The sequence below is a fragment of the Pelobates fuscus genome, chromosome 4 (assembly GCF_036172605.1).
Source record: "Pelobates fuscus isolate aPelFus1 chromosome 4, aPelFus1.pri, whole genome shotgun sequence".
Taxonomy (NCBI): domain Eukaryota; kingdom Metazoa; phylum Chordata; class Amphibia; order Anura; family Pelobatidae; genus Pelobates; species Pelobates fuscus.
The window spans coordinates 192,018,733-192,040,031 of NC_086320.1; positions in this window are offsets into that span (position 1 = coordinate 192,018,733).

The following is a 21,299-nucleotide window of genomic DNA, read 5'->3' on the forward strand; positions in this document are numbered from 1 at the left end:
CCATTCTTTGAGTGCTAAAATGATAGCAAGGAGTTCGCGATTACCCACATCATAATTCCTCTCTGCCTTGGACATTTGTTTAGAAAAGAAGCCACAAGGATGCAATGGCTTGTCAGGAGACTCTCTTTGGGATAAGACAGCACCTACCCCTATATCGGAAGCATCAACCTCAAGTATATATGGCAATGAGGGGACAGGATGCTGTAAAATAGGGGCAGAGGCGAACGTAGTTTTAAGAAAGTCAAAAGCCTGAAGTGCCTCAGTAGACCAGACACGTGTATTGCCATCCTTTTTAGTCATACGAGTTATAGGCGCTACTATAGACGAAAAACCTTTGATAAAACGTCTATAATAATTAGAGAAACCCAGAAAACGCTGGATGGCTTTCAGACCTTGCGGCAGAGGCCATTCTATGACTGCAGCGAGCTTCTGGGGATCCATCCGAAAACCCTCGGCGGAAATCAAATACCCTAAAAACTGGACCTCGGACTGGTCGAATAGACATTTTTCTAATTTGCAATAAAGACCATTAGCAAGAAGGGTCTTCAGAACTGTTGTAACATGTCTGTGATGAGCGTGAATGTCAGTAGAATATATTAAAATGTCATCCAAGTACACAATAACAAATGAGTGAATAAAGTCCCTTAAGACATCATTAATAAATTCTTGGAACACTGCTGGGGCATTGCAAAGCCCAAATGGCATGACGGTATACTCATAATGACCTGACCGAGTGTTAAAGGCTGTCTTCCATTCGTGGTCCTTTTTAATACGTATCAAATTGTATGCTCCTCTAAGATCTAATTTGGTGAATACCGTAGCATGTTTGAGCCTGTCAAACAATTCTGTTATTAGAGGTATAGGGTAAGCATTTTTGATGGTGATCTTGTTAAGACCTCTATAATCAATGCAAGGTCTTAAATCACCTTCTTTCTTTGATACAAAGAAGAACCCCGCTCCAGCCGGAGAAGAGGATCTTCTAATAAATCCCTTGTCTAATGACTCTTTAATGTACTCCTCCATGACACGGTTTTCTTGAACCGATAGGGGGTACACCCTGCCCTTAGGAGGTATAGTACCAGGCAACAAATCAATAGCACAATCGTAGGGTCTGTGAGGCGGTAATTTGTCAGCCTCTCTTTTATCAAAGACAGTCTTTAAAGTTAAATACTGAGAGGGTATTGTCGTAGATAAAGGAGGAACAGTAGGAACGTTAATAGAATTCACAGGCGTGACTTCAATAGTACATGACTCATGGCAGGCTTCACTCCATGATTTTATCTGCCCTGTCTCCCAGTCAAAAATGGGATTGTGGGCACGTAACCATGGATACCCTAACACCAACTGTGAAGAGGGAGAGGTGATGACCTGGAACCGAATGGTTTCATAGTGTAGAACCCCTGTGTACATGTGTAGCGGTGCAGTCTCGTGAGTAACAACAGGAGATATCAATGGTCTACCATCTATGGCCTCAACGGCCAAGGGTATCTCCTTCTCTCTGATGGGAATATTGTTTCTCTTTACAAAACCAGAGTCTATAAAGTTCTCGGCTGCCCCAGAATCAACCAGGGCGTCTATGTTTTCAACCATACAACTCTCTCCCATATGTAAAGAAACAGGGAGAAGCAGTCGGTTAGGAGGCAATGTAGGAGACTTAGAAATCACACCCAAGGCCAGTCCCCTATAAGGTCTTAGGTGCGAGAGTTTTCCGGGAGCAGAGGACACTCCTTTACCATATGGTCTCTCTTACCACAATATAGGCAGAGTCCCTCCCTTCTCCTATGTAATTTCTCAGTATCTGAGAGTTTGGCAACCCCTAATTGCATAGGTTCCTCTTCAGATACTTTAACACTCTCCGGTATATTAACTCTGGGTTGAATAGGTGTAACAAAACGTCTATTCCTGTTCTTAGTATAGAGCCTGTCACGAATCCTATTATCTATATCGATGAGGTAGTCAATAAGGTCCTCTAAGGCAATAGGAAGCTCCTTAGCTGCTACCTCATCCAATATAGAGTCTGATAAACCTTCCATGAAGGCCGTAGTTAACCCATTATTGGTCCAATCGACCTGTGAGGCAAGGGTACGAAACTGTATAGCGTAATCAGCCACAGACCTAGAACCCTGTTTAACCCTCATTAATGCTCTAGCGGCATTCTTAGACCTTTTCATAGTATCAAAAGTTCTGCGAAAAGCTGTTAGGAAACTGTGAAAGTTATGCACCATAGGTCCATTAGCCTCCCAAATAGGGTTTGCCCATTCAAGTGCTTTGTCTGTAAGTTGGTGCATAAAGAACCCAACTTTAGACCTCTCTGTGGGAAATGAACGTGGATACATTTCAAAATGAAACTCTATTTGGTTAATGAACCCTCTGCATGTCTTAGAATCCCCTCCATACCTAGGAGGAGGCGTTAAATGCGCTGTAGCGTTAGGCATAGTCGATACTTCAGGAAGCAGGGGTGCAGGAGGGTTAGGTGCGGTTGCTGGAATGGTTCTAGCTAAGAGCGTCTGGAGAGCCTGAGCTATTTGATCCATACGGTGATCCTGCTCTACAAATCTAGCCTCATGGGTCGCCATCTGTTGAGCTAAATCTGCGGGGTCCATGGCCCTATCGTAATGTAACGAGTATATACCCCTACACGCAGGATCCAGCCTAACAGAAGACAGTACAGAGGAGAGATACGTCTACCGGACCTTAGAGTGGCCGGACTCGACGTAATAGGATAAGACAGAGTCAGGAACGATCCGAGGTCAAGGGCACAAAGAGACAGCGTAAACGAAAACTAGCCGGGGACTGGTACACAGGAATCAGCAAGCCGGCAAACAGTACAGAATAGGATAAAGCGAAAACGAAGTCAGAATACAAAGCCAAGGTCAAATACGGAGAAACACAACTGAACACAACAAGCACTAAAGGGAACTGTAGCAGAAACCACGATAGGGCAACGAACTAAGGGAAAAGGGTAAGTATAAGTAGCCTTCAAACTAATGTGATTGGCTCCTGTCACTTCCACTCCCCCAACAGGTAAGTGTATGGGGTGATTGGCATGACAGGAGCCAATGGGAGCCTTTTTGCAATTTAGGCTCCCACTGTCTCTTTAAGAGCGCGCCCGAGATTCGCGGCGCGCTCTTAGCTGCAGGCGGGACACGTGACCGCTTCTCGCGGTCACTGCCCGCCTTCCTGTCTGAACAGTCGGACGAGCCGCGCGCGGCTCGTGCAGCCGCAGGACCGCGCGCGGCTTGAAGAGAGGACCGCGTCCGGCCCCTGGATAAGGTAAGTACCGCTACATCAACACAGCGTTAGTTCACTCTGGCTCCAAGCTTGTTCCCTTCTGTGGTCCTTTATCCTTATTGTCTCAATTATTCCAGGATGCAAGGAGTGATGAAAAGATTTATTAACACACTAAGGGTAGCTGGACATAAATGGTTTAAAATATACAAATATTAAAAAGTCCTCTGGACATAAATAGCTCAACGCGTTTCGGCACGTAGCCTTTCTCAAGAGTTCATTTTTCTTCTTCTTTACTGCTCGTTTAAATGCCGTCTTTTGGCGCTCTTTTCCTCCGCCCGTCTTCAGTTACTTCCTGGTTCCGGTTTCTGGTCGCATCCTACCGCTTCCACGGCATATGACGTCACGACGTTCTCTTCGTGCTCACGTCGTGACGTACATCTTAGGGGCGGGACCTACTGTCGCCCGGGCTTCAGCCCAAACTCAAAATGAATTTACAGAAGTCCAAATAGGGCAAAATTGTAACATATAAAAGAGATGCATAGTATTGGCATTCTAAAAGCAAAATCCTATTTGTGTATTACATACTAAATTACACCATATAAAAAACACAAATATAAAAAACAGAAATTAAACACATATGCTGAGGAGAAAAAATGGGACATCAATTAGCATTCATTCTTAACATTCAGAGCCAATCTGCATAGAGTGAAATTGAGATCAACCCAGAAATATAAATATAAAATATATATAAAAATATATATATAAAATATATATATATATATATATATATATATAAAAATATAAATAAATCTATATATATATATATATATAACAATATTAAATGTATAATAGAGGTTAAAAAGGGAATTATAGATATGGGGTAATCTCAAAATCTACATTCAAACCCTGTGGCATTAAAGTGCCCATATTAAAAATCCACATCATCTCAGTTCTATTGAGTAAGTTTTCTTTATTCCCCCCCCCCCCCCCCCTCCTCTCCAATGTATGTCAACCTTTTCTATTGCTACAAAATCTAAATCCCTATGATCACTATTATGATGTTCTAAAACATGTTTGGAAACACTGTGGTTTATAAATTGACGATTAATGTTATAAATGTTTTCCCTAATTCTAATTTTGAAGCTACGGGAAGTTCTGCCTATATATTGCAATCCACATGTACAAGTTAACACATAAATAACATTCTGGCTATTACATGTTATAAAGGATTTGATATCATATTCTTTTTTAGTGGTATTTGATAAAAATCGGGAAATCTTTTTACTTTTACCTTTTCTCATTTTACAACCTCTACTCTCTCCACAATAATAAAAACCTTTTTGTTTTTTTAAAAAATTATTTTCATCTTTCTCATCAACATCTAAAAAACTTTTAGTTAAAACTTGCTTTAAATTCCTAGCCCCCCTAAAATAATTTTCAGCTGGTCTTTAATAAAATCCGTCAACTTATCATCTGTTTTTAAAATATGCCAGTTATTATTAATTATTTTCCTCAAATTTTTATTATGGGTACTAAAATTGAAGATTTTTGTTTTTGTTTTTGTATTGTAAAAGTGATTGTCTATCAATCTTTTCAACCTCCTTAAAAGTTGTCTCTAGGGAAGTACTCTTATAACCCTTTTCTTCAAATTGTTCCATTAGTCTTTCGCCTGCTGTACGAACTCTTTATTTTCGGTACAGTTCCTTCTAACTCTCAGCATCTGCCCCTTTGGAATATTTTGCAGCCACGGTCTAAAATGCCAACTTTCGCAGTCAATAAAACTATTGACATCAACAGCCTTAAAGTACATTTTACTTTTATTCCTCTGATCTTCTACATAAATTGTTAGATCAAGAAAATTAATTTGTTTTACTTTTAATCTTCTGATCTTCTACATAAATTGTTAGATCAAAAAAAAATAATTCTTTTTTTTTGAGACAGGATGAGAGAGTAGAGAACTTCCCAAAGAGAACTGATAATATAGACAATATGCTATTAAAACATGATTTTTGCTGATATGCTTTAAAAAAATCGAAAATTAACTGCTTAAAAAAAAGCTGCGACTGCACCTTTAAAATCCAAATACCAAAGAAGATGCAAAACTTAAATGGCAAAAAACGGTTATAGCCAATTCCCTTCAACAATGGGGATATTACAAGTATATTTTAAGTATATTAAAAAACTAAACACCTCTTTTATCACAATATCAAAACAACTCCACCTCTGGCCTTAAACGCAATATTCCTAAACACTCCTTAAAGTGCAATATATCCCATCTCAGCCTGTTTATTTTCTTAACACTCAACATCCTATGTAATCTATCTCTAACATTAGCCACTCTACCTTAACCCCCTTTACCCTAATAACTTGTAAAACTAATTTACCCTGCTCACATTTACACAGCTGCATACACTATACACTATACTCACAAATTTAAACATAAGACATTGCAAGCAGAGCAGAAATATGCACATACATACATATATAAATTTTTACATGTAAAGTTGCCAAATATTAATGTTGTTTTCAATGTCTTTTGCCTGCAATGTCCAGTTAATACATGCATTAAAGCTACTTTAGTTGTTTTATTTTGTGATTGGAGAGCATGGGGCACCCTAGACTTTTGTGCCTACAGGCACCTGATATGTAAATCCTGCCCTGCTGGGAAGAGCTCATTGAGCTGTAGTTGTTATGGTGCTTAGATTGCCTTTGACAGTTATAATCTACAGTTGTGGTTTTAATACATTTCACACTGTACAAGTTTAAGCCACAGTCATGTTCAAATAATAATTTTTAATAATGCCCCATTATATATACATACGGGTATTTTCTAACTAACTTGATTTTGGGTATTCTCTAGTGATATTTAACTTCTATTTGTAAATTCACTATAAATATATACATTTTGGCTTTTAGGGTTATTATTGTCTTTTTATCTTATTGTAAGTGTTAGTATTTTATTGTGACTTATTAGGACTTCATTGTGACTTACTAGGAATTTATTAGGTTGTTGCAGTTTAGATAAATTATTTAAAACATTATATATTATGTCTAGACTAGAGGATATCAAATGGTTTCTTATTCTATTTAGAATCTCAGAAAATGAATAAACCATTTGCAAAACTGTATTTTTAGACTGCCAAGCAAAAAGTAGCAGCCATCAGTAAAAATCTTGCCCTGTTAATGAGTCTCTGACTAAAGTTAAAGTTCCTTAAGGAGATTAGTCTCAAAGGCACAAATGTAAAATAAAGGCAATGGATATTAGTTATAAGGATTAAAATGTTCTCCAGAGACTCGTGTAGGTATAAACTAGGCTATAAATTGTCAAGGAACCTTATTTACTCTTCAGATTCCTGGAGTTTATGAGGATATATACAAAAAATTATTTTGACTCAACTGTAAATAGCACATTTTTTAAAGTATTTATTAACATTTTTTTCAATGCACAAAGTTTTAGAGTGCACTGTTTACAGGCCTCTTATACTTTAAAATCTCTCATATTTTATTATAAAGAAAACATCAGCTTAAGGACGGAGGCAAATTCTAGGTTTTGTACAAGTTCTGACTAAAATATTTTTTAAACAAAACCTAGAATTTGAACTATGTCTGTTCATCCATAATTTTTAAGTTTTTAGAAAAAAGTTTTAGAAATTAAGACATTTTGTTATTTTTCAAGTTCTGCATGGCATTTTAACTGTGAATATCATAATACTGGTTTAGCTTTTACTGTAATAAAGTACACATATTTGTGTTCAGCAAAGTCCTACAAATATAACAGTACCCCTCATCCCCTCATGTACAGTTTTTTGTTCTTTTTGGAAAGTTACAGTGTTAAATATAGGGCTTTTGCTTTTTCAGTTTTCCTACATTACTATTTGCAAGTTTGGTAACTTGGGCCTATGTTGACTTTGAGAACATACGGCAGCCCGGAAATAAAAACCCCATCATGACATACAATTTGCAAAAATAGACACCCCAGGGTATTCTAAATCACATGGTTCATACTATGATCAGCACTGAAATAATTAAATTAAATTAAATTATTAATTTGTTTAATACTTTTTAACAATTTGCAACAGTGATCTCTCTGTCTCTCTTGCCTCAGATCAAAGTAAGGGAAGTGAGGGGCTGAGAACAATGTCTCAGCCAATACTGCAAATCATTGGCTGAGGAATTGTAACAGTGATCATAGTGACTGGCTGTCACCATGATAATGTGATGTGGACCACTGATATTGTCTGCACCTGGAAAGGGTGGTGGGCCAGAAGGAGCGCTAGATGAATAGAGAGTGCTATGTCGCCTTAACAGCTTGAAAGCCCTCCTATTGTAGCAGAGCATAGCACACAATCATGTTGCAATTGGGTTAACATGTTTTCCAACATAAACACAGCTGTTTCTAGGCAATAATTATATGACTTAACAACCCATTATTAAATACACATTTTCTTTTCAATATGCTAATTGTTAGTTAAAAGTGCCACGATATTTAGTGACCCAATACATGGATAATAGAGTGGCCTGGTTTAATATTGTTAGACATAGAATAGTCAGGGACAAGCTGAGTCAAGGTCAGAGACAAGCAGAGGGAAATCGGAAATCAGGACAGTGAGATATAATAGCAGTGTCAGGGAAACCAGAAATAAGGGAAGATAAAACCAATAGCTGAGTCGCAGGATTACAGAATAGCCAAGATCAATATACCAGAAAGACACAGATTATATAACGCACTCTTGGGAACCAAAACCAGAACCACAACAGGTCAATGATCCTTGCGCTATGGTGCCTTCTTTGGTCTATGGCTTTAATTCTATAGCCACACGCCCAAAATGTTTAAGTTTTGGCGGGCCATGACATAATTTGCGTATGTGTTGGCGTGTGCACCATGTCATAAAAAGTGGTGGGGTTACAGTGGCCGGCGTTAGAACCACTAAGAAGAGGAGAGGGACTACGGAAGTGTCCCTCTCTAGCATATGGGATCCCAAGGCTGTTTAGCAGCCTGGGCAACAAAAGGTACTTTGACATGACCCCCCTTTGAGAACCGCCCACAGGGCAGAAAGGACCTGTACGAGAAGGAAAACGAGAGTGAAAAGACCTGAGGAGACTAGGAGCATCAGAGGAATGGATCCACAACTTTTCCTCAGGACTATAACATTTCCAATCAACCAGGTATTGCCTAGAGTAATGAGAATTGATTATAGCATTCTATTTGTTTTCCTCCTGATCTTCTACTTGTATAGGTGAAGGAGCAACAGCATGCCTGGTAAATTGGTTACAAGTCAAAGGCTTCAACAATGACACAAGGAAAGAACACTCAAAACAGAAGGAAGAGCAATACTATATGCAACATGATTGATACAATGAAAGATCCTGCAAGAACCTATGTATCTGGGGGCAAGTTTCATGGATGGAACTTTGCAAAGTATATGTTTGGTGCTTAACCAGATCTTATCACACGGTTGACATGCAATAGCAGTATTTCTACATTTGTATGTGTGTTTTTTTGTATAAATCGAAATTATGAGACACAATGTATTGCGCTTGTTCCCAGGTTTCCTTTAAAGTTTCCACATGTTTGTCTACCACCGGCATTCCCTGTGAAGGTAATGTAGATGGAACAAGTGGATTAAAACTATAATTTGGGGGCCCCAAGCAAAATGGCCATTTACCCCCTCCCTATGTTTTTTTTACTCCCCCCTCCCTATGTTCTTTTTACTCCCCCCCCCCATGTTCTTCTCACCTCCCCTTCTCTGGCTGTAGTGTGACCGAGCTCCTCTTCGGGCCAGTGTGCACTTCCTGTCAGTCCGGCCAGGAACAGGAAGCTGAATCTCCTGTACCACACGGTACCCGGACGGACTGACAGCTAGGAGGAAGAGGAGCTCGGCCATGCTACAGGGAAGGGGAGGTAATGACGAGGAGTGCTGCAGCCGCCTGAGGCTCTCTATAGAGCGCTCAGGCGGCTGCGGCCTTATAGGAAACACCGGCTCTGTTTTGGACCCCGGGACAGCTCGGGGCCCCAACCAGTTGCTTGGTTTGCCTGTCTGGTAGCGACGGGCATTGTAGTAACTAAATAACCTCCATTTGTTTAACCCCTTAGTGATGGCAGATGTACGTCTGACAAAAAAAATGGTCGTTAACGACGTCGGATGTACCTGGTATGTCCGCGACAAATTTGAGCGCTGGAAGTGATTGTGCACTTCTAATGGTATTGCAGCGATGCCTCGATGTCGAGGCATCCAGCATTACCTCCCCTAACTGCCGGACCACAGGGTGATCGGTCCACTAGAGCGATCACTTCCGGGTTGCCCCACGTGGCGCCCGGCAGTGTAGCAAAGCATTGGAAGCCATCAGGCAGGATTCCGATGCTCTGCCTGTGTGCTGAGTGCCTAGAGGGGTCGAGGCTCTCAGTAAAAATAAAAAAGTTAAAAAAAAAATATTTTTATATATGTTAGTAATAACCCCCTCAGAAACTCAGATGTACCTAGTACATCAGATGTATTCCTAATTACTTACCTGATCCCTCCTCCCTGCCCCCCCCCCGTCGAATGGTCTTCCTCTCGGCAAATTAGGAACCCACGGGCTATGTGACCACTCTGCCTGCAGGGGGACTTCCTCAACTGACAGGCAGTTTAGAAATAAAAAAAATACAATTAAATAAAAAAAATTATCTCTCTCTCTCTCTCTCTATATATATATATATATATATATATATATATATATTGGGAGTCTAGCCAACTCCTTGGTTTTGCACCCCTCCCTGTTACAGGTGCCTCATCTCAGGTCCCTATTTAGCCTTGTACTGCAGAGAGCCTCAGATGGAATTTTTTTCCCAAGTAAGTGGTTAATCTCATAAGAGCAGACATTAGACTGAGAGTAGGACCTGCCAAAGATGGGGTACATTGACGTTGTGGCAGGCTTATGCAATGTATGATCATATAATGTAACTAAATCCACATTTTTTTTGCCTAGATTAGGTGTTTTTAAAAAAAACTTTTACATGCTAATAATCTGTCAACATTGAAGTTGCTGTTTAGTAGATAGGAGAGTGCGCTGGATCTTGTGTATTGTGTATATATATATATATATATATATATATATATATATATATACCAAAAAGAAAAAGGTAACCATCACTCTAGGTCTTGTGAAAAGAAGAAGATTTTCTTTATTGAAGATCTCATGGAACAGGAGAACAAGAGCCGCCAACAGAATATCCGAAACCGGGGCCTTCCTGAGCCAGACACTGCACTGCTGACATCTACCCTAGAGACACTGTTCCGGCAGCTACTGGGACCTGAAGCACCACATGAAATCCAGCTTGTCAGAGCCCACAGAACAGCGGGCCAAACCCGAAGTGATGGTAGATCACGGGACATAATCTGCTGCCTGCATGCGGCCCACCTCATCACATCCGTGATTCAGTTCTGCGAAGCAGATGTTTCCCTGTTCCAGGACCTGTTCAGACTCACGCTGGATGCTCGAAGGGCTCTCTGGCCTGTAACGACTGTGCTCCGAGACAGGGGGATACTCTACAAATGGGGCATTCCCTTCAGCCTCCAGGCCAAGCAAGGCAACACATGGCTGGTGGCGTGATGGCCGGTCAACATGCCCAACCTCCTGCGAGACCTCCATCTACCTAACGTCCACATCAGGAACTGTCTCCTCGATGACCCAACGCTGCCCAGATGGGACAGACTGCTAGAAGATGGATCACAGACCACCAGGCAAGGTCAAACACTGCCATCATGCAGAAGGGGAGAACCGGCCAGAGTGGAGGAGTAAAGCCGGGGGAGGGAGACCACGCGAGGCGCAGTGAAGAGCAAGGACAGTTGACAAAGCGCCTTCGTACATGGATACCAAAGGTACTATGCACCAGGTCGGGACCAAAGGTACTATGCACCAGGTTGGTTCAAAAGTTGTATCATCATTTTAGTTTCCCGCTATGTTAATTGGCTGCAGCACTACACAAAGCAGGAACAGGGTTTCCTAGCCTAGGTGGGGTGGGAGGCTCCAAGGGAGAAGATTAGAGGGGCACCAAAGAGAACTAGTTAGTGCGCACCTGCGAAGCACATGAGGCTTTGCTCCCAGGGGCCCTTGTGAACGAGCTGCACTTAATCCTGGACGTTCCCAGCTGCAGCATACCATTACACATTTTCAACATCCCTCCCAACACTTAACCCTGGTGATTCTGCTTACCTGTTATTTACTGCAACCCATGGTCATTTGCCTCTGAGCCCAGTATGGCAGAGCAAAGGTGGGAAGATGGGCCGCAGAGAGTGGATGTTTGGACTGCCCCTAGAGCTAACCCGAGGCCCAGAGAAAGCAACCGAGGGGACAGCACGACTAGGGGACACAAACAACAACACTAAATCACACACACAGTCACCTAGACCAGAATGGCACACAAGATAGAGCCGACAACAGCTCAGCTGGACAAGACCACATAACCCGAGACAGACACACAATTAGAGGAGGTTAGGTACAGGAACCCACACCTAGTGTGTTGAGTATCAAACCTTATTGTATAGTTTTTTTCCCTAATTTGACTTAGAGAACTTGTGGGGAAGAGGGAGCTCGGCTGCCCTCTCCCACCTGGCTTGAACGATTGGCTAGAGTGCCGGGCGCGGGACCTACTGCCTGACCGCTGCCCTCGGGACCCCTACTTGGTCCCTCTCCTCCTGGCCTTTCTTTCCTCTGCTCTTGCTGTGCTTACGCACCTGGTCGGGTCTCTCGTCAGCCGGGTTGCACGCGGGGTAACCCTACTCCTGCTGACTGGGTTGCCTGGGGGCCACTGGGGCAGATCCGGGATGGAACCCAGGACGATAGGATACACCGAGGCGGTGTTGCGACTGTGGTCCAACAATGTCAGGGGCTTGAACACCCCGGAGAGACGCTCCCACCTTCTTCGCTTGATATGGGCAGCCAGGACATCAATAGCCTTTCTGCAAGAGATGCACTTCTGCGGTTCCCCGTGACTGATCCTGAGAGACTCCAGGTACCTGCAGAGCTTTTTTGCCAACCACAGAGAAGCCGAGAAATTAGGAGTGGCAATCCTATTTGCACAAACAATACCAATTACCCCCACAGAGGTGCAGGCGGACTCAAGGGACTGCATCCTGTTCCTGAAGGGGACCATCGCGGATGTTTGCCTGCATTTACCCTTCAAACACGAAACACAGATTCTTGGAACGTACGCTTTCCGCTTTGGATAAATTTGAGTAGGCCTCCTCATAGTTGCGGGAGACCTGAATATCGCATACTATTCTTCAGTTCACAAAATATACAGCAGATTGGACTACATACTGCTGAGTCAAGAATTATTTGCTCTCACACAAACTAGTGAGATCTACCCTGCAACATGGTCGGGTCATTCGCCTGTCCTGACCTGCATCCACTCTCCACTGTACAAGCCAAAGGAGAGGCAGTGGAAACTGAATGAACAGATCCTGGAAGAACTGGCCATGGTAGAAGATATGAGGGTGATTATGGGGCAATACTTCGAGGAGAATGCACCGGCGGAAGTTGACCCGCTGACCACGTGGGAGGCACATAAGTGTATCATCAGAGGCCATTTTACCTGCATCAGTACACATTGCAAATGAGAACAACGGTACAGGATGGGGGAGTTGGCACAGCATATAGTCTCCCTAGAACACAGACACAAGAACATCTTGTCGGAGGATACGTATAAAGAACTGCTGGAGAGCAGGAGGAACTTACGCCAAATCCTCTCACAGGGATTATTACACGCTAACACTGTTAGGAATTCTCAAATAAGTGCAGGCGCCTCCTGGCTAGAGTGCTCCAAAAACAGAGATGCAGGTGCCACATTACAAAGATCAGAACGAACAGAGACCATTTAACCCAACTCCCCGGAGGCATCACCAAGTAATTCCATCGATACTAGTCGGAACTATATGATCTATATCCGACCAGAGATGCTGGACATACCTGACAACGGCTGCCAACAATAAGGACTTACCTACAGCAACATGTTAGACGAACCCTGACAGACAACAAAATTGAGAAAAAGGAAAACCCTATCACCCTACCAGAACTGCAATATGCACTGAAACTCTCAAAGCCACACAAGGCACTGGGACCGAATGGCCAGCCAATGCAATACCTAAAGAAATTTCTAGATCAACTGCTGCCACACTTACTGAAGGGCCTGAATTCTTCATTGAGGGGGGGGTTGCTACATAGAGACCCTCTGATAGCCACCATTGCAATTATACCTAAGGAAGGGAAGGACCCAGCCATATGCACTTACTACAGACTTATTTACCTCCTAAATGCCGACCTTAAGTTATTCTCCAAAGTATTGGCATTGTGAATGAGCAAGTGGGTAGAGAGGCGCGGGAGAACACCATGAGAGCCCTCAACGTGATACATGCGGCCAGATACAAAGACAGAAAAATCCTCCTCCTATCTACCGACGGCGAGAAGGCCTTTGATTGGGTGGACTGGCAGTTCATGCAAGAGACACTTCACACAATGGGCTTTGGACCACATATGATCACGTGGATCGCGTCTCTATGCTAATCTGACTGCCAGAATACGCATAAATGGAGCCCTCTTGCCCTCTTTCCCCATACAAAATGGTACGAGACAAGGCTGCCCCCTGTCTCCCTTCCTGTTTGTCCTCACTGTAGAACCATTTCTGGAGGTGGTCAGATGGGATAAGTACTAAAATCCAGATATTGAACTACAAGCTCATCACTCACTGGTAAAGAACTCCCGAGAGACTCAACCGCATGAACATAGCCACTAACGATACATGCTAGAGATGCGGAGCGGATGTAGGAATGACCATACACATATGGTGGACATGCCCTACGATAGAACCCTATTGGCGACAGATACACGAAACAATAAAGGAAATTGTAGCTGCAGACTTACAACTTCATCCCCTACAGATGCTACTACACCCCACAAAACTCCCGTTAGCAGGCTACAAACAATTGCTCACACAACATCGCTTAAATGCAACGAAATCTCTCATCCCGACAAGGTGGCTCACTGCGGATACCCCAACATTGCAGAACTGGATGGACAGGGTGAATTACCTATATGAAATGGAAACACTTACAGCTGTACTTCGCGGGACTACAGAGTGCTGTTCACAGATGTGGCTGCCATGGCTGGACTTCAGCTCTGGGCGGATATGAGGCACGGATTAGGGGGCAGTGTGCTGTGACAGGGGCTGGGGGGGTGTAGCGGCGGGGGAGACCCCTATAGATATATAGAATTATCAAAATACAGTTAGAATGAAAGTACATATGTATATATAATTTATGTATTTTGTTTTATTTTTTATTTATTATTGTAATTAAATGTATAGAAATATATATATATATATTACAATAATAAAGAAAAAATAAAACAAAATACATAAATTATATATACATATGTACTTTCATTCTAACTGTATTTTGATAATTCTATATATCTATATCTATCTATATATATATAAATGAAGTGCCGGTATTTCTCGTGTTTTGTATATATATATATATATATATATATATATATATATATATATATATATATATACAAAACACGAGAAATACCGGCACTTCATTTATATATATATATATATATAGATAGATATAGATATATAGAATTATCAAAATACAGTTAGAATGAAAGTACATATGTATATATAATTTATGTATTTTGTTTTATTTTTTATTTATTATTGTAATATATATATATATTTCTATACATTTAATTACAATAATAAATAAAAAATAAAACAAAATACATAAATTATATATACATATGTACTTTCATTCTAACTGTATTTTGATAATTCTATATATCTATAGGGGTCTCCCCCGCTGCTACACCCCATATGTATATATGTAACTATATTCTAAGTGTACTTTAATATTCATATATGTAATTATATTAAAATACACATACAAACAGTATGAAATCACATACAGCCAATATAAGCATTCCTAATATTCATATATGTAATTGTATTAGAATACACATACATACGGTATGAAATTCCATATATAATATATATATATATATATATAGATATATATATATATATATATTTGTGTACGGCACATTCCGAGGACGTAAGGAAAACAGGGTTTAAAATAAGTAGTTCCTTAATAGCAAGTCAGTTGAGGTGTGCCGAAACTGACGTAAGGTTAGGCCTGTAAAAGAGGGCCCACCTAGGAAAATGATAAAATTGAGGGTGCGGTGGGAGGGGCACTTCCGAGATCGTCGAAGACAGGTAAGCAGGGGCTCACTGGGTTTAAATAGGGAAATTAAGTGCCTCCCACAATTACAGGCCAAGCCTTCTATTTGTGTACGGCACATTCCGAGGACGTAAGGAAAACAGGGTTTAAAATAAGTAGTTCCTTAATAGCAAGTCAGTTGAGGTGTGCCGAAACTGACGTAAGGTTAGGCCTGTAAAAGAGGGCAAAAATAATAACCATTAAAAACAAAATGCGTTTATTAAGCGGTACATCATTTAGTCATATCACAGAAAGCCAGCCTTATCTCTTTCTCTGGATTGGGAATGTATCTGTTGTATGCGGATGATTTCCACCTCCCCATGTTTTTAATTATGTGAGTCGGTACATGATTACCTGAGGCAGCTGTGGCTGCTCCAATGCGAAAAGAATGGCCCGAGAATGAACGTGGGTTTTGTCCCAAGCGGAGTAAAAGGGTGCGTATGTAAAGCATGAAAATTTTTGTGGTCAGGGGTTTCCCTAGTATAGCTAGAAGTGGGCTATCAGGAGCGGAATTAGCTTGGGCTGCTACTAGCTTATCCAATACACGGACGGGACACCATTTGGTTGAAGTGGGATAAAAGTTAATTTCCACTGGTGGGCCTGTTTGGCTTGTTTTGGTACGGGTAACGGACAAAGTGTAGTGATCTAGATTTTTAATTAAGTGTTTCTTTTGGAGGCACGAGCTGAAATCAGAAGCTCTCTCTACAGTGAACTCTTTGGGTCTCAAGAAACCATAAAAGGCTAGATAAGCCGCTGATTTGATAACGAGGTTTGTGATATGTTCGAAAGGGGACGTGTCGAGTACATCGGACAAATTCTTAAACAGCTTACTATCTATGGGAAGGCGTTTAGTGGGTATGTGTACTGACAAGTTATGAATGCCTTTGAGGACACTTTTAAGAGGGTAGGAAGATAGGAAAGGAGACTTGTTGGGAAAGGAGGTTAACATGTAGTGTTGGATTCCCGTTAAGTAGAGTTTGATTGTGTTGTAAGCTAGATTAAGAGAAAAGTGGCAAAAAGTTGTGAAAGCAACCATGGTTTCAACAGAAAAAACATTTATTACACAGTAATTACGAACGAAACACATAAACAGTTCATATGCTCTGTAATAGGCTTTCCTCGTGTTAAGGGATAGACCCGCCTGAGCAAGCGTGCCGCTTAGTTGTAAGAGAGAGCTTAACGCATTACCAGGTCTTCGAATTTTGGAGGTACCCTGGGTTGCTGGGAAGCTGTAGGATGTAGTCTGAAGAACTCCTGCAAATTGAAGCGTGACAGAGCATCAGCGGCAGTATTTTGTATACCTGGGACGTGAACACAGGATATGCAGAACTGGAGATTAGCTGCTAGCCAAGTGAGTCTCCTGACTAGGTTCATGATCGTGAGGGACTGAGAGCGGCCCTTGTTGATGATGTTACAGGTAGCTAAGTTGTCACAAAAACACCTGACTGACTGCCCCCTCCACTCTACCCCCCACGTGTAAGCTGCTGCTACGATAGGGTAGATCTCAAAAAGAGAGGAGGTGGTACTGAAACTCTCGAGTGACGTGGTTTCGACCGGCCAGGAGTCGTACAGCCACTCGTCTCCAAATATGGCCGCATAGCCTAAGGTACCTGAAGCGTCAGTCCAGAGTACTGGGGAATCGTCGGAAACGGGGGGAACAAACAGTGACCTGCCATTCCACGAGGAAAGGAACAGCTGCCACATTCTCAGGTCAGCTGTAGCTGACTCGTCTAAGGGTGTAGTGGAGTCATCGTCAGGGAGACCGTGCAAAAGTGAAAGGATTCTGGAAATGAAAGACCTACCCTGTGGAATTATTCTCATGGCGAAATTAAGTGAGCCTAAAAGTGACTGTAGCTGTTTCCTGGTGCAAGTGCCTATTGACATGCAGGTGCTAATGTAAGACAGAATTCGGTCTACTTTCTCCTGGGGCAGGGTGGCGTGCATGGTGACAGAATTGAGTGTAATCCCCAGAAAAGTAATTTCGGTTTTGGGACCTTCAGTTTTGTCCTGGGCTACGGGGACACCTAAATCTTTGAAGAGCGTGAGCAAGTGATTAAGGCTGCGTGGAGTGCAGTGGTGAGGTTCAATGGTGAGGAAGTCATCTAAATAATGAATGACAACTGGGCATCTGCAGAAGTTCAGGAGAAGCCATGTTAAGGTTTCGGCGAACAGGTCGAATAACTTGGGGCTACTTTTGGAGCCGAAAGTAAGCCTGGTAGCGAAATAGTAGTTGTCTTGCCACTTAACTCCGTGCAGATGCCAGAGTGATTGATGAATGGGAAGTAACTTAAAGGCGTTAGTAATATCTGACTTACTTAACCAGGCTGCCTTCCCGGAGTTAATAATCGCTTGAATGGCATCATCGATTCTAGCGTACTGAAGAGAAAAATCTTCTGACGGGATTAGTGCATTCAGACTAGGTGTGGGAGAGGCGTGTGGTGCAGAAAAGTCAATAATAAGTCTCTTTTTGTTGTTAAACTTCCCAGTGGCGATACCTAGAGGGTTAGTTCTCCATGAGGAGAAAGGAGGAGTAGTGAAAGGGCCTATCATGAAGCCGTTATCTACTTCTTCTGTAAGAGTACTTGTAGGGTGTCGGGGTCTGTGAGAGCTGACTGAAGGTTGGGGCACTCCAAGATGCCTGAGGGGAGAGAGACAAAGCCTGTGTGAAACCCGTGAGTGAACCCTGACGTGAGAAATTCCACCAGATGTAAAGAAGGATGATTAGCCAGGTAACGTTGCAAACTCGGTATGTTTATTGGAGTGGATGCCTTTTTAGGGTACAATTTGTTAGGGCACATTGTCTTGGCATGTGCCCTGAAACAAAGCGAGCACACATGCAGCAGTCTACAAGCACTGTAACTACAACCCCCAGCATTAAAATTATTGCAGACCTGAGCTTTGCCCAAGAACACTATTGGCCTGCCTAATTTGTCTCTAATCTCCTTCTGGTTGGAAGTTGACTGAAAATCGGAGTTGGCGTTACTGGTAGAGGGGATAGCTACATTTTCAGGACAGAAATTAATGGAGTGAGCTGCAGACGAGCATATGGCACAGGAAGGGGTTTTGAGACCTGCAAAATGCATAAGAAACAACTCTGTGTCTAGCTGACCCCAGTCCGTGACTGCATTATATTGAGACAATGAAGCGGCTGACCTAGAGGAGAATGACTTGTGATAGTCGTAAAAGGCAAAGCCCCCGTACTTATAAGCTAGCTCTATCACCTTGTGTAGGTACAAATCTAGCTCCTCTCTGCGGAGGGGAAAAGCAGTACAGATAACGTCTCTGTATAGGCCAAATGCCAAGACAAACTCAGGAATGTTAAGTTTCCTATTCAACCTAGGATCTCTGGCCCTCATTACTACTGATAGATCCTCAAACATGTACGCCCTGTTTTCTACCACGTCTTGAGCCGCTATCAGTAGCGAGGCCAAGTTAACATCCTTTCCCTCTATGATGTCACGTCTGAGAGACTGCGGTATTAGGTGAATAGGATTAATAACGTTAGTAACTTTCCTAGCCGGTGGAGGGTTACTGTTACCTCCTAGGGCGGGTGTGGGTTGGACAACCGGCCCGGGAATCTCGGGGACTGTAGGAACATTATTAGCTTCCAGGTTATCCAATCTGTTATTGATGGTGGCAACTGAGGACACTAGGGAGGCCATCATGGCGTGTAATTCAGCCAGGCTATTAAGTACATTAACCTGTGAACTAGGGCCAGGCCTTTCGTTATCCTCAGTAGAGTTTAATAAACGAAAAAGTTCATTCTTCCTAGCTGAAGCCGGATAAGGGATATTCCTCTTTTTAAGTTCAGCGGTAATCTTAGGGATAGTCCAGGAGCGATAGCTGGAAGCTGGACTTGGAGGGGTTGGTTGCCTTCTCTGCGTGCCCGACCTGAGAGGGGTGCTGGTAACCGACAGATTGTCTTCTAACACCGAAGCGTCGGACATTCTAAGGGGGGCAGAGAGGGTGAGTTTAGTACTGAAAAATAAATAGCTGGAGGGACCCCACTTACTAGGCTAGTGCCTATAGGCGAAATTGTATTAGCTTAGCTTTCGTTGGTGGCAGATGAGGCCCTAACTACTTGCCAAGTGGCTATGAGAGGCACTAACTATGATTTGGCTCGTGGGGCCTTGGTGCCACTGAGGTGGGTGGCGGGGTGTTGGCCTCTCGGTGACATGAAAAAGAAGCAAAACGTTTGGCCGTGACTGGTGAGGCCCTAACTAAGTTTTGAAGCAAGGCTATAGCTATGCGTTGGGACGATTGGCCTGAACCTCCGAACGTAAGGGCTGACCTATGCCTTGCGGGACCTCTAAACTTATAGGCAAAGAGGCCTATGGGAACATACCTAAGTTGGCGGGAGAATTACAACTAGTCCTCGAACCCCCCCCCCCCCCGCAGGACACACCAATAACATACCTGCAGAGGAAGGAAAACTTTACTTGACCTAATAAAGGAGTATTATCCTGAAGGGAACCAACGGAACTAAAGGAAAAGAAACGTGACCTATTTATGAAACGTACTATTTAACTACAATATACACACAAATGAACTGGGTGACACAGAGGCCTACCTCTTTAACAAAGCTGCGAACACGTATACCCGCGAAGGGCCACTTGCGAGAAGTGTCAGTACTAGTAAGGACTACAACAAAAATAGGACATGAACAGCCATTTAAAACAATGGAACAACATACCTCCTATTTAATCTACTTAGCTATTTATGACTTTAAGGGGACCATATAAACTACTTTAAATACAGAAGTTTAGAATACTGGGCAATACTACAAACCGCCTAAACCCATTTTATAAAACGTAACTACTAAATTATTGCTTAAAATGTGAACAATATCCAGAAAACGGAACAGAATGAAGGTATTGCACCAACTGAACGAAAAACGTATGGCAACCCGGTGCGGCTAAACGAGACTACGAGGTGTAAGTGTAACTGAACGTGTTACACTGACCGAGAAAATGCAGGAGTGGAGTGAAGCCGAGCCCGTGAGCGACAGGGCTAAACTTACGATTTCGATGCCGTCCGTGTAAGGCAAAAGCGTTATACTCACGAATACAGCCGCAGGGCGTTTGAACCGGGCTGCCGGCGGGCGGGAAACTGACGTCACGGATCTGTAAACCGGAAGTACACTGAAGCACTTCCGAGATCGTCGAAGACAGGTAAGCAGGGGCTCACTGGGTTTAAATAGGGAAATTAAGTGCCTCCCACAATTACAGGCCAAGCCTTCTATATATATATATATATATATATATATATATTAATGTGTGTTACATTATTTTTTTACCCCCATTTTTCACCATTAGGGGGACTGCCTGACAGTCCAGGCAGTCCCCTTACAGACAGATCTACAGGCAACTATGCCTTCCATGTGATCGCTCCTGGAGAACAATGACATGGCCCCCGTGGGCCTGATTTGCAGTGGGAGGACTACCTGGACAGTCCTCCTAAGTTAGATCTCAAGGAAATTAAGTATCCTGGGTGCTCCAGGGCTGAAAGCCATTAAGGCGTTCTATGAAGCCTCAACGGATTTAAAGCCCATTATATGTGGGACAGCATAGAAAGTCCTAACGGCATTATGGGGTTAAATTCAGTCCTTAATTTATTTTTATTAGTAGCATCTGGATGAAATTGATTTTTTGTCCTTTTTTGGGGGTGAAGAAAATAAGAATTTACAAGAAAGAACACATCTGATTGAAAAATTATTATTTTTTTCTATTAAGGTGGTGAGACAGGAAGTTTTATATTTAAGGGGTAGCAAGAGTCTTGGGATCTCCTAGTCTCTTAAAGGGATTACGGGGG